Source organism: Drosophila simulans, chromosome 3R (genome assembly GCF_016746395.2).
Source record: "Drosophila simulans strain w501 chromosome 3R, Prin_Dsim_3.1, whole genome shotgun sequence".
Taxonomy (NCBI): domain Eukaryota; kingdom Metazoa; phylum Arthropoda; class Insecta; order Diptera; family Drosophilidae; genus Drosophila; species Drosophila simulans.
Window position 1 is genome coordinate 3,932,303 of NC_052523.2, and position 14,058 is coordinate 3,946,360.

Below are 14,058 nucleotides of genomic sequence, written 5' to 3' on the forward strand. Positions count from 1 at the left end.
CTGTCCTCAACCTCTTCATCTCCAACCGCTGCTACATGGAATCGAAGTGAATGCTAGACCTTGACTCACATCCTGCCGATGAGCGGAAGGTCGAAATTTTCTTTGATTCATAATTCTGTGGCCATAATTGAAAAGTGAAATTCGCGTGTCCCTTCAAATGATTTTTCTTTTCAAGGTTTCGTATTTTATTTATTGCTTCTGAAAGGTGGCTTTGAGTTTTCGTTTATGGATTAAGCATGTAGCTGGAGCTTTAAAACATTTAAATAAAGTTTTAAACTATTATAAAGCATAAAATCTTTTCCAAATATTTTACAGTAATAATAATGACATAGGTTCTTTAAAAATTCCCTTCTTCAGTTTCTCCAAGGATAAAAACAAATCATATTTTATTCCTTGTCCACTTTTTGTCGTGATAAAACCGGATCTGAATAATGAATACTGAACATCCGTCAATCATGAACTTTGATTACTGTTCGTAAGGCCACAGTAGACAAACAAATTGAGGCGAATGACAAAATAGATTATCTTTCCAAAAACGGGAAAATGAAAATGGCAGAAAACATCACCAGCACGTTTTTGCAGAAGGAAGGAGTTGAGTCTGGACCCTACAACGAACAAGCAAATACAGCAATTGACCCAAGGGGGGGAATTTGGGAACAGGAATATTTGACATTAAAATAAATAATTCATTCAGTCGACGACAAACCGTGTAAATTCGCAAAGTCTGGAGTCTGCCGGGTACCTCATAGAAATTATTAATAATTTATTTTAGTACGTTTCCAAGATTTCGCACGCCGGCCACACGTTTTGGCAATTTCCGGGTAACAAAACCGGAAAAATACTTCAAAACGCAATACATTTCCAAAGAAGCTGGGGCCGAGTGTTGGCCGTCCCGTCTGACTGTTTGTGTCAAGGGTCGACTTCGGGGGCGGAATGGGGTCAAATGTGAGTGCTTGACAAACTGTTGCCGGGACCAAATCAATGACAAAAAATTACACACGAATGCCTTGGGGTATTCCTGAAGAGATTTGCAAACGCAACTGTCGCCCACTCTCCACTTTTCCTCCGAGGGACGGGAAATTAATTTCTTTACGAAGTTTGCGCCTGGTTAAGTTCCGGGGGAAATGGCAATTTACTTAATGCCATGACCTTAACTTTTGATTTCAGTTCGGTTTTCATTTAATTTTCATTTAAAGCTCGGAAACTTTTGCCCAAAAGCCAATTAAATTAAATTGTTTTAGTAATGAGAATTTGTTTGTAGCCTAACAATACAGCATGAGTACTCCATATATTTACTTGGGACTTTATATTCAATCTACTTAAATTATTGGAGTTATATTAGCATGTAAAACTAAGAAGTACTGGAATACATTTAATTCACTTACCTTTTCGGCAGTCTCTTAAGGTGCCTTACTTCAAAGACATTATAGCCACAAAACCGAAGAAAAATAAAAAGTATTTAACAAAATCAACAAAGCTACTTCCCTCTAACACTCAGCGAAACCAGAGCAAATGAAATCCAGCGGAGTATTTTGTATAAATTATTTTTCGCGTGGCAGACATACAGACTACAGAACTTAACAAAAAACGAAAAGAATAACTGCCTCGGAGCAGTCCTAAATCAAAACACCAAAGCTTTTCAATGCCACGTGCTTGGAGGTCAAAAACTGAGCCCACATCTGGGGGAGGGAAGGACCTCTGGTCCTTGCTGCTGGGTCCAAAAAGTGGGTCTGGACGCGTGCGGCGGATGGGCTTAGCTGAAAAAGACCATTAACAAAGTAAACAGCTGCAGAAGAGCCAGCCTCCAGTCTGCGGAGTTTGAAGAGGGGTTCCGAAATTCAGTCGAGTCAGCCATATATTGTTCGGCAAGTGGAACAGAAATTAAAGAATTCTCTTTGTTTTGACACCTCAGTCGGCGGGGGAAGCCTCTGGTCCGCGCTGATAAAATCGGCTGCTGAGCATTGTGTGCCTGTATTAGCATGATTTTAGGCGGTTTTAAGAAAGCAGCTATAAAATTACCAGCCTCATGACAACAAAACCTGCCAGATGCCACTTCAACTGACAGTTTTTCTTGGACACTTTATATTTGGGTCACTCGAAGTATCTGTACTTCATCGCCAAATCTGGAACAGTGGGAAGCACTACTTATCGCATCTTGACAAGTAATTGCTAATGACGACCTACATTTGAATTTTCTGGGGTGGAGTTGGCCTAGATTTGATTCCAGACAAACATAACTTTGATGACCGCAGTCAGGACGACTCCTTGAAATCAGTGGGCATTGTTTACGATGCAGCCGCAGGAATAGGAATATTTTTAAGAAATAAAATCAGCAAACAGAATGTAAATAGTAAATTAGGCACGCTGTTTCCATCTCTAATTCTAGTAAATATAACTTTTCCAACAATATGCCTGTTTGGTTTTAAAACTGTGCGAGCAGAAATCTAAAGTTCCAGAATTTTCATTTTATTTTTGGCCACGAACCTGACATACATAAATACGTAGAGGAAGCTATTCCGCGCGGAGCACGAATAAAACCAGGACATAATCGATGGTCCAATGCCACCACAAGACATCCGTCAATAGCGGTGGCGAACGAACGCTCCGCAAAACCCAAAACGGCACATATCGGTTATTGAAATTGTCTCGCAGGTGTCATTAACGTTGGCAGCACTTTACGGCCAGCAGTTTTGGCTTGGGCCATGCCAGTAGCAAAGGCAGTACGGCGTGGAGCATCAGCAGGAGCAGCAGCAGGTGCTTCCATTTGTGGTCGGGCATAAACGATATGGAGGCCGCAGGCTCCTACTGCCCATCCCCGGCTCGTCCCCCGGCGCCTCTGTCCACTGTTTGGCATTGTCATTAATTTCGATTTATGGTCATTAAGCTGAGGCATCGGCATCAGCAACGGCTCCTTTCTATTTAATGTGTAAAATATTTAATGAGTCGCAATAATTTATGCACCTTTTTGCAGCGAGTGATTGGAGAAAAAGTAAATTATCCCGCCTGTCGATTTGCGTTTATGGTTTTAATTAATGCCCGCCAGGATGTTATGTCCTGTCATAGCTGCGCCGCATCAGCTTTAATTTCGCACTTAAATTTTGACACTTTTTTGCCCCCGAAACTCAGCGAACTTTTGTTTCTGGTTCGCCCTCGGGGAGGGAAAAGGGAAAATTATGAAAGAGTCGCAGCATATTTTCTTGCATACTTTTTGCACAAATAACAAACCATAAATAATGTCATACGCTCGCCCAAATGCCAGCCAATGTTTGCCTCGCCCCCCAAAGCATCCCATCTATATATTTCTTGCTGTTCGTTCGCCTTCGGTTTGCTTTTAGGCCAAAGTTTTTGAACTACTTGCACGTCCCTTTTTGTGCGACGTTTTCGGTATTTTTTGTCATTTTTGTTCTTGCTTTTTTTTCTCCTTCCCAGCACTGCTCTTCCTTTTGGCAACCCTGCTGTTTTGTGTCTTGGCCATTTCTGAGCCGGCTTGGCCGGGCATCTTCATCTGCTTAAGGCCGCCACGCCTCCTATCGCCATTTTATCCAGCCTCCCGCTGCCTGCCGCTGCTTTATGTGGCCGCCGTCGCGAGACTAAAACTTTAATAGGGCGAAAATGATAAATGGCGCTGCTGGAAATTTTTTTCGGGCTTGCTACGCGCGTAATGTGCGAAAATAAAAATGATCAAATAATTTGGCTCTTGAACGAAGGAAACGAAACACAAGACATTCGAGTTGAAGGTCTTTAGGAGAAGGAATTAAAAGCCTTATGTGCATTATATTAAAGCTTTCACATATATATAAGATATATAACATTAAATTGTAAAATTGTAAAATATATTTCTTTCACTTAAATCAACTCATGAAAAAAATGCAACTAATTAAAACAGTGAGAAGCACAATGAAGTGAATTTTAATTAACGCGAAAACATTCGCACATTTATTCATATGTACCCATTGAGATATCGCAATGCCAGCATTCAAATGAGAAACTATTTTAGGAACTCTTTTCTCTGCCCTAATTACATTATTTTTATCCCATAAGAACCAAAACAAAACGTTCGAGTGCTTCGGCTGACGGCTTTTCAGGCTTTGGAACGTTTCCCGTTCGCTACTCGAACTGCAACAGCTCCAAAATTTTCGCCGAACCTCCTCCACATCCGACATGTGAAAAGCCAAATGCGTACGTTTTCCCTCTGTGTTTACACAATTCAACCGCAAAATCCTTTTGTTTGCCAAATATGCTCAGCGTTCTGTGCTCCCGTGCATGTGGATGTGCATTGCGCCAGTGTGTGTGTGTGTGTGTGTGTGTGCGGCATTGTTCGCCTTGCGAGTGTGTGGGTACCTTGTTCTAGTCTTAGCGATAATGATGTTTATTTAATGCATTTCAGGTGCAAGGTGCTATTTGCCGTTTGACGTTTTGCGCGCCATCGTACGTCGGATTTCTGCTCGGCATCAACCTTAACTCCACCTTGGAAGAGATGAGAACTTATGTTACCTTGATACCAAAATGCATATCGAAATATACAATCTTACTTCAAAATAATTCATTGTGATCCCACATTTGATTTTTTGATAATTATTAATTCATTATGATATTGACTTCGAGGTAACTATATCTTCATGTTTTCAAATATGGTCAGATCTGAGGTACAAGCGAATTTGTACCTCGTTTCTCAGTGAAGTAAACTTCCTCTGCCGCATCTCTGACCTTTAAGAGCTTCTCCACTAGCACTAATGCCCTGCTTGGGCATTGGCTTATTGGGTTGAAGTGGGTGGAAAAATGGGCGATGCAGGAGTGGGGTGGGAGTGGCAGGGATAGTGGCGCTCATTATGCCGGTCGTGGCTCCATTCCATGCGCCCGAGCAGCTGCGACGTGCAAGCGATAAGCGAGAGCGTTAGCTCAATGTCATACGCTGCGTATACGTAATGGCTCGGGCATCCAGTTCCCTTACCAAAGCATTGCCGCTTAAAATGCAACACACGTTTTTGTGGCACTGCATTTATCGTACCCACCCCAATGGCAACACTTTACCCATAAATAATGCGCATAATCACATTTAAATAAGTAATTTAATTTGTGATTTTCACATATCGTTAAGTTCTTAAGCTCTATAATGAAAGCGAGACGAGGGTAGCGATACGCTAATTATGGCTTATCGTTGAATACAATGTTTGAGTGGAAACGAGAACGGGGGTTTACTTCTCACGTTAATTGCCAAACATCATGGGTAATCATGGAAACTATTCAGAGAACCTGAAATATTAGCTACGCTTGTCGAATGTTAAATGGCCATGGCAACGCAAATAATAGTTCATATTTATACTGGACACAGACTTTCTATAAATAGCAAATGGGTTTATTTACCGCGTGCGTAACTGACGTCATGACTGGTTTACTTTCCAAAAAGTTCGGTACTCCCCACTTCCAATTTTGGACGCGGTTTTTTCAACTGTTTCCGTAGTGTAGCGGTTATCACGTGTGCTTCACACGCACAAGGTCCCCGGTTCGAACCCGGGCGGGAACAAGTCGTCAATTATTTTGTCAAATTTCCTTTTCTAAGTTGCAAGTGCACTTATATATTATTTATATATATTATTTATTATGCTCAGCATAAATGCCAAGCATTCGTCGTGAAATTATAAATTATATATTATATAAATTCATGGTAAGGCTTCATTTTTTAACGCAGTCTAAGACATCTTGCTTGTAACATGTAAAGGTATTAACCTACGAAACCCGACACTGGCAAAATAATAAGCAAGGCTTTACGCCCTTTCAGTTTCAATATATTTTAACAAGAGAGAATGCTTCGATTTCAACTCATATCATATATACCTGTTAGTTACTCATCTAATAGGAGTGCAGATAGATATTTTAACATTAAACATTATTTTAACATTATTAATTCTCTTGGCATAGAAATAGAAAGATAATTAGGAAAATATGGAACAAGATAGTAATTATCCATTGTGGGGGTGTGCAAGTTTCAGGCGGCTTGTGGACATTAGAGTAGGCGTGTCAAGCTCTAATAGTTTTCAAAATAATAGCGCTCATACGGACGGACAGACTGGCATAAATTTGCAGAAATGCAAATTGACTAGTGAACCTAATAACGAAGTACTTATGCTTCCTAAAAAGTACAGTTAACCTTTTTTCCGCGGATTAATACTAGACCTTAAAATATATGTCTTGTGACAATTGCACCGCCACAAGTTTCCGTAGTGTAGCGGTTATCACGTGTGCTTCACACGCACAAGGTCCCCGGTTCGAACCCGGGCGGGAACAAGCTATTCTTTTTTGAATTAATTTATCAATAATTCTTTTGTTTTATTTTACATTATTAAAAACTATACATTTTTTGTGCCACTAGTATGTGTGAAAAAAGGACTGTTTAGCCAAAATCTTTTAAAAGTTAAGATAAGTTTTTGGAATGCATATGTGAAGGGATAGCACCTCTTGGCACTTGCGTTCTTAATTCGCCTGGCTGTTTCAGTCGCCAAACATTCAGTTTCGGTGTTTTGCATATTTCGGGCACGTTCTGCATTGCGTTTGTGTAATGCCAAGTCATAATTTCCTTATATTACTGTCCTTGGCCCCTTTTGCAATTTTTTGTTGCCCTGGCAGTGCAACATTTGCTTTGTGCAACATTTTAATTACGCATTCAGTTGGCGCAGACTCGCAAGAATTATGGCACAGAGGGGGTTAAATGGGGCGCTGGGTGGCAAGGGTGGCAAGGGTGAGTGGCAGGATGCGTTCTGACGCCGGCAGGAGTCAGCTGTTGTTGCCACGCCCCCGCCCGCACTTTGTTTAACATTTCGCGCTATTTATGCATAATTTAACCATTTTACTTTATTATTTGGGCCCCGCATCTTGTTCTTGCTCTTGTAGCAAATAAATGGCAGCAAATATGCAAAAATAATGTACAGTGTTGCAATGCCGTAACTTTAGAGCCGTGGAGTGGGGAAAAAAGGGGTTCTAGGCCAACAGCTTGAGTAAATGTTTGATCGGGCTGGCCTAGCCAAAAGTTTTATGGCACCCGAACTGCGCATAAAATCTTAGCAATTCCCAAATTCATCATAAAACGTAGTTAGGCCTGCCCCGCGGGTCGCGGTTGTTTTCCACAAAACATTTTAAGTTTAATGGCAATTAACCCCTGCGCTACAAAATTAAAATCACGAGCCGGGCTTAACCCGCGTATGTGGCTCCACATAAATCTTCCCTCCAAGTCGAAGAAGGTTTGCCACTGAGCAGTGGAGTCCTGGAGTCCAAAGGAAGGCAGACATGACACGTATTTATAGCGCGCCAACGACCTCACTCGAGCCACATTGCTAATACGCCATGTTGGCTGCTGCTCAGTTTTCTGCCGCGCCATTGTTTTATATGTGCATGTGCGCAGACCCACACACCACACACACACTGGCACACTCGAGTGCAAGTCAAGTTGAAGCTGGCCTTGCATCCTTCAGTACACTCAGAGAAAAGCCATGTTAAAAGATTAAGCCAAAATGTATCTCCACTATTGGGAAATCTCTTTAATCTGAAAAACATGCGTTTCTATATTCCACAAATCAAGGATTACAGTGGATAATATACAAAGAATTAGATAAAAAAGTAAAATAGTAACCATTTTAGTTAATCATATGCATAGTGTAAGTATTCCTCTGTGCAAATCCTCAGCACTCTGCATTTGTATTAGCTGATTGTGTGGGGCGATGCAGCTGAAACAGAGGCAATTGCCGCGTACAAGCTCGTAAATTGAATAAAAGTTCAAATGTTAGCAATTAATAAACCGAAAAAGTTAATTCCAAGTTTTCGCTCCCCCCCACCAAGTTGCGCCCACAAGGAACTGCGGTTTGGCAGGAGCTACGGAATTACTTGGTTAGCCCGGGCTAGATTGGAATTTTGAGTTACTTGCTAACATCTTCGAACTTTAAAGAATTTTAGCTCACTCTAAAGAAGATAATAAGGTCCTTTCTTGTAGCTCTCTCAGCTGATGGCTAGATAGAGTAGCTGCTTCTTAGAACACAGTTTTGTATCTCAATAGTGTTTCAATGTTTCAATGCCTCAATCGTACATTCAAGTTTAAGTTCTACCCAATGTGTATAGAGCCATTCCCCCGGCTGAGAGGCAATTCGTTTTGTTAAAATAGTCTGTATCTCGCTGGCTTTTACCGCTTCCTTTTAGCCCTCTGCCGAGATTGTGGCACACGCTAATTGCTCGAAACGCTTGCAACCTCTTACCATTACGGCTCCCCTCGATAGCCCGCTCCAAAACAGCCGCCTGGTTCACCATCCATTTTGGCCTAATGCGTTGCCATTGTAATGAAGTCGGGCCACATTTTGAAATCGCTACTCTGGGGGACCTGAAAACAATGCAGGGCCCTCCTAGTTGTTGTTTTTATTTCTGCGCAGTAGGTATTGCACATTTGCTGCAGCTAACACTTGTTGGGTATGCTTCAACCTATTTTCAGTTCTAACTGCTGTTCTTGAAATTTAATTGCTGTTCAAATTCCAAAAGCCTGTGACCCTTTGGGTTATGTTGTACTTGTTGTTGCTTAGTTCAAATGGGGATTAATTTATTCGAAACATACACACTAGTGCTGCCAGCTGTCAGTTGGAAAAAATGACAGTTCTGTCACACAAATTACGAAAAGAGGACAACAATTTTAAAAAGAAGAAAGAAACACCGGCAGAATTTAATATTACTAAATGAAATATGTTTGATTGAAATCCATTTCATCCCAAGTCAAATCTTAAAATATAAGAAAAATACATTTTTGTGATTAAAGAAATTAAAAAATGTTTCCTATTCATCAAACTGCATTTAGAGTTTTCGTTTACTTTACTACGAATCCTTAAATTGTTTGTATAACCTCTAAGCTCAAATAAACATACACACTCCCTATAAAAAAACTAAAAATCCAGAAAAATGCTCACGCTGGCTATTTCGCAATATATAAATCAAATTTTTAGCAAATTACTTAGTGAACCGGCTGTTGTAAACAAACATTTTCTTTTTACACCTGTTTCACCATAATCTTGATAGCTCAGCAAATTGTTTGCAGCAAACTTTAAATGGTTTTTGTTGCACACCGATGATTTGTTTGGCCAACACAAACACACCCTAAATGGCCAACGCAGAGCAGTTTGTTAATGTATTTCATAATGATTTTCACTTTGCATCCGCACATTTTAATTATTTAAACCAAACACGCTGCGCGTACGCGCGCTATTAAATAAATGACAGCTATTTGCAGAAAGTTCGAAAATTATTACGCCCGTGGAGAGACAATTTCCTACAGCTTTTTTTTCTGGCCACGCTTCTAATTCCCCTGACAGCAGTGGCCCGACTCCTGTTGATATTTGTTTGTCTCGCACAGCCTGGCATCGGCATCCAGGCAAGGGAAAATCTAATTTCCAACACAGAGCCAGAACAGATTACGCAACAAAAAACGGCCAGATCAGGGAGTGAAAAAGAATTCTCTGCCTTTATTTTGGCGAGGCAGAAGAAAAATCAGAAGACGACTGACAGGCGAGCCCCCAAAAAGCGTATGCAGTGCATGTGTGTGGCATAAATCAAAGCTAGACAATTTTGGCTTGGGAAAACATGAGCGGCGAAAAATAAGAAAAACAACCAATGGGGAGGAAATCAAAAGTAAGTGACAAGCAGACAGGCAGACGCACAGAAAACACATGTGCACCGCAAACAAACAGGATGTCTGGGGCATGGGGCATGGGGCATTTGAAATTGTGTAAGGGGTTCCGGGGCTTCGGCTTGACAAGTTGCTCTTTGAATATTTAGAACGCTCCTTGCCTCGGACCGTTTAAGTACTTTAATTGTTTCTTGAAAAGTTGTTAACAACACGGAACCACAAAACAAATGGGACAATTCCGGGTGAAGTTTCAAAGAGGCCCTATAAATAAAGCTCCTGAATAAAAAAGAAGATATATTTTATTTGTTAGAACATTTAGCTGTTAGAATTTTAAAAATTTAATTGTATGTTTTGAAAAACATTTAGATATTCATCAAATAATACACACATCGCGCCCATTTAAGCCATTCTCTTGATCACACTTATTTTCCAAAGGATAACGCAATGCAATTGTAAACTGTTTCCAATTATTTTTCCCTCATCCGGTTGCACAACGCACACAGCGTTCTTATCGGGGCTCAATAAATTGCTGTCTCGACACGAAATGCACACCTGTGTTTTTGGGCGAAAACGAAGGATCAGATAGCTGTCAGCCAACTGCGAGTTGCTTAACCTCTCCGCCAGCCAGCACCCCATTTTTATTATTTTCTGCGCCCCAGGTTGGCTTTTTTAATCACTCCTCTGAAGTCCCGACGCGGCCAGACAGTTGGGTATACAAAATATGTCAACAGAGGCGACAGGCGGCAAAAAGAAGGCGAAACTCCCGGAGCCACTGTTTGCTTAGACCTTTCGACACTGGCCAGACAATGGCCGGTCATGTCAGCGGCATTTCTGTCTGCCTGTCACGCGGGTAGCACCCAAGTCCGCTGCGATTCGCCGGAATGTTCCAATGAATAAACGGATAAACCGCACTGACATCCCGCCAGGACATTCAATGGCTTTCAATGAATCGAACAGCAATTATGGAAGGACTTGTGAGTGGTCAACAATTGCATTACGCAGTGGTTAGCTTTGAAAGCAAACCATTTTATGCAGATTGCTGAGAAAATCATCGAAGATGAAGTCGAGATTATATGTTACGAGTGCACTGGAAAAAATCAAACGAATTGCAGGAAGTTCAGTTGCCATCTTATTAGCGCTTTTGGGGATCCATCTCATGCTTAATCAATAATGCCTACTTCTTACTTAAAATAGATAATCAAGATAATTTGTAATAATAATAGAGTTCAAATTACTCAATTCCAACATTTTCTTCGAGTGCGCGGATACATTCATCGAACCCCATTGACTCTTTTGGGGTCTTTGTGATGAAGTATGTGGATAGAAAACCGCACAAACCGCAAGGGATTACTACATCAGAAGAAACCGCAAAAGGGGTTAATGCACTCTTTGCACATGGGACACAACAAGCCAATTGGGCTTAGTGAGCATTCGAAGGTTGCCAAGGTCTGTCACATGTTCGCCATTTAATATTTATTAATGGTCGGCAGGGAAAACAAAAATGGGGAAAACCAAACCCAACCAAACCAAAATTGAATGCATCAGCGAGCCAGTTAATATTAAATTGCCGCATCAGTGAGCACAACAACAAAGAGATCAATTTGATTGAGCATCAATATATAGCCAGTGCGGAAAAACTATGCAGGGCTTGGAGGCTACCATTCCATCCAAACATCAAACGCTTCATAAACGCGCCGTCATAACCCAAAAAAAAATAAAAGCATAAGGAAAAACTTATGGCTCCCCCGGGAGACACTTGAGTGACTACAAAAACAACAGGGAGTGGAAAACCGTACGAAACTATTTCTTTGCGCAGCGTTGTGGAAAATTAAAAACGCCAGGCCTAAGACTTAAGCAACCTCCTGCGGATGCTGATGCCGCTGCCTCTGCATCTTCTGCTTATTAATAACTGCGGCTAGGAGAAAAAACAGTTATTAGACTTAACGTACTTGAAATCTGGGTTACACCACCCATATCCATTGCGACATGGGGGCCGTTGAACCCGTCGTCTGGTATACCGATCTCCTCAATCCGTTCCACTCGCCACTAATCAGCACTCACATTACGCATACGCCCGGTTGTCATAATTTCGCATTATTGATTTATTAGGTCGCAATGTTTGCATAGCCGAATGTGAATGACAGCGCCGATAAGCGGACTGTTTTGGCCTGGTTTTTTGCATTAGCATAAATTACAGGCCGATTGACAACGCGGCGAATGCGTAATGCTGGAATAGGTAGGATAAATGCAACTCGGCTAAACCAGGAACTAAACAATATTTTGTACAAATTTAAATGCCTCAATTACTGCTTAGTTAAACTGATTATTTGTTGTTTGTGTCCTTTAACTCAAAATCGAACACATGTAATTGAGAGAAATTAGTAGAAAATAATCTGAAATATAAATAGTAATAAAGTGGTTATCGTGTATATAATATCTGTCCTATATCTGCAGCATTGAAACCGTAATTTGCATATAACATATATTGTAGTTGTATACATTTCCTGAATTATGTCAAGTAAGTATGTCAATATCATTGCGAAAATACCTATATAATAGACGAAGTTCTTTGTGTATTTATATTTTTTATTAAATAAGTAATAGAGTCATTTATGTTCTTCACATTTAATTATTTAGGCTTATGACGACATTTATTATTTAGATTTAGGAACAACCGCTCTTGGCAACAACTTCACTCGACTCCACTTTACTCTACACTCGCTCCCTTTCTATCGATAGCTTGCTCTTGTCTAGGGTTGCATTTTAATCAAGGCTGCAATGTAAAAGTATCGAAAGATATAATACCTATTTCCACTGCGAGTATTCTTACTCGAACAAATTCCCACATAGATAAATATTCTTTCTGGTTTGAGCCTATTAATAATGCTAATCCTTGCACTTATACCGCATATCATTATTAATATTTTCCGCCCTTCAATTAAGCCACTCAGCGGTGGAAAAGTTATTCCCCAATTAGAGTCGAAATTGCCATTATTCCGAGCAGCCAAGGCCTCAGCCTTGCGAGCCTTTATTAAAGTCGAAACCAAGGTAAAGTGGCACAAGAATGCAATTGTACTTAAAAGCGCAGCCCGCCGAGCGGTGAGTGAAAATGGCGGATAATAAAGAAGGGGTGGCAAATGAGGGGGTGGAATCGCGGGGGGTGGCGAACGAGTCGGAAAAGCCGCTGCGAACATCATTTATAAAAATGGCTCAGCATTTTGTGGGCGTGGCTGGGTGGCGAGGAACCAAAACGCATTCAGGCAAACAATTGCAATTGTAATTGAGCCGAGACTTCTCGAATCACTGTCTGTGTGGTGGTGTGTATCTGTGTGCGCCCGGGTATCACAATGTGTGTGTATCTGTGTGTGTGCGTGGGCCGAGTCTGTTTGCATTGTTATTTCTACGTCGGTGGGTCGGTTGGTCGTTTGTTCGGTCGCTTAGTGGCAATAAAAAGAATGCGCGTTCCATGGGGAAATTATGAAAGCGGATTCCTTTTGTTTAGAATCGTTTCTAGATTGCATGCAACGAAGCGGCACGAGCGCGTGTGTGTGAGTGTGGCAGCCAGATATTTGCCATTCCCGCTTATTGCTAATGCGACTGTTGCTGCGAACCTTCGATATACGCTTTTAACCCCACGCCTCGCACCATTTGAGTTCGTAATGTTTAATGCTGATTGCAGCATCGAATATTTATTAATTTCCATCCCGACTTCCAAATGAAACGGGCTGAGTAAACCGAAGAGTTGAGCTGCACTTCAAAAGCGTTATGAGTTTTGACTTTACCCATTTTATTGGATTTTATTTACAGTTCACGCACTAAAAAAAGATGTTTTATTCTGTTCATCCGAAGCAATAACCCTATTTCCCTTTTAGAAGCCAACTAGTGCATCCGCTTATGTCACAAATTCCTACAAGTGCATTTCCAGCTAACTTTCTGCTGCATTTTTTAGGATCCTTGACAACTTCACAACTCAACTTACATGCCAAAGAGCTCCTTACAAATGGGTCAAATTAAATTAAAAAAGCAAATGTTTTGTGCTAGCATGTATGGCAATAACTATAATTAAGGCGGTGGAAATTCCTTTCCAGCGATTGCTTTCAATCACCCGCGCAGAGTTCAACTCATGGCTGCTCCCACAGCGAATTCAATGACTTTTGGGTCACGAACAGGAAAGGGGAAGATGCTGCCCCGAAGTGCCATACGAAAGTCAAATTTTTTATGATTGAGCAGCCAAGGAGCATGAAAACGCCATTTCCATAGCTGGCGTTTGAATGGCTTGCTATTTTGTATCATCATGCAATATGACCAGGGAACGCACTCCGACCTTATGCCAATTTCAGCGAGCTGCTGCTGATTTCATTTCCTCTTCAAGCGCGAATATTATTTGCATGCGAGTGCAGATGCGG

General features: G+C 41.1%; 2 non-coding genes across 2 annotated transcripts; both read left to right on the forward strand.

Moving 5' to 3' along the window:
• Positions 1-5,451: 5,451 nt before the first annotated feature.
• Trnav-cac lies at positions 5,452-5,524 on the forward strand. Its single transcript has one exon. It is a non-coding gene; the product is annotated as a tRNA-Val (tRNA).
• Positions 5,525-6,212: 688 nt separating this feature from the next.
• On the forward strand, positions 6,213-6,285 carry Trnav-cac. The gene has a single exon. It is a non-coding gene; the product is annotated as a tRNA-Val (tRNA).
• The last annotated feature ends 7,773 nt before the right edge of the window (positions 6,286-14,058 follow it).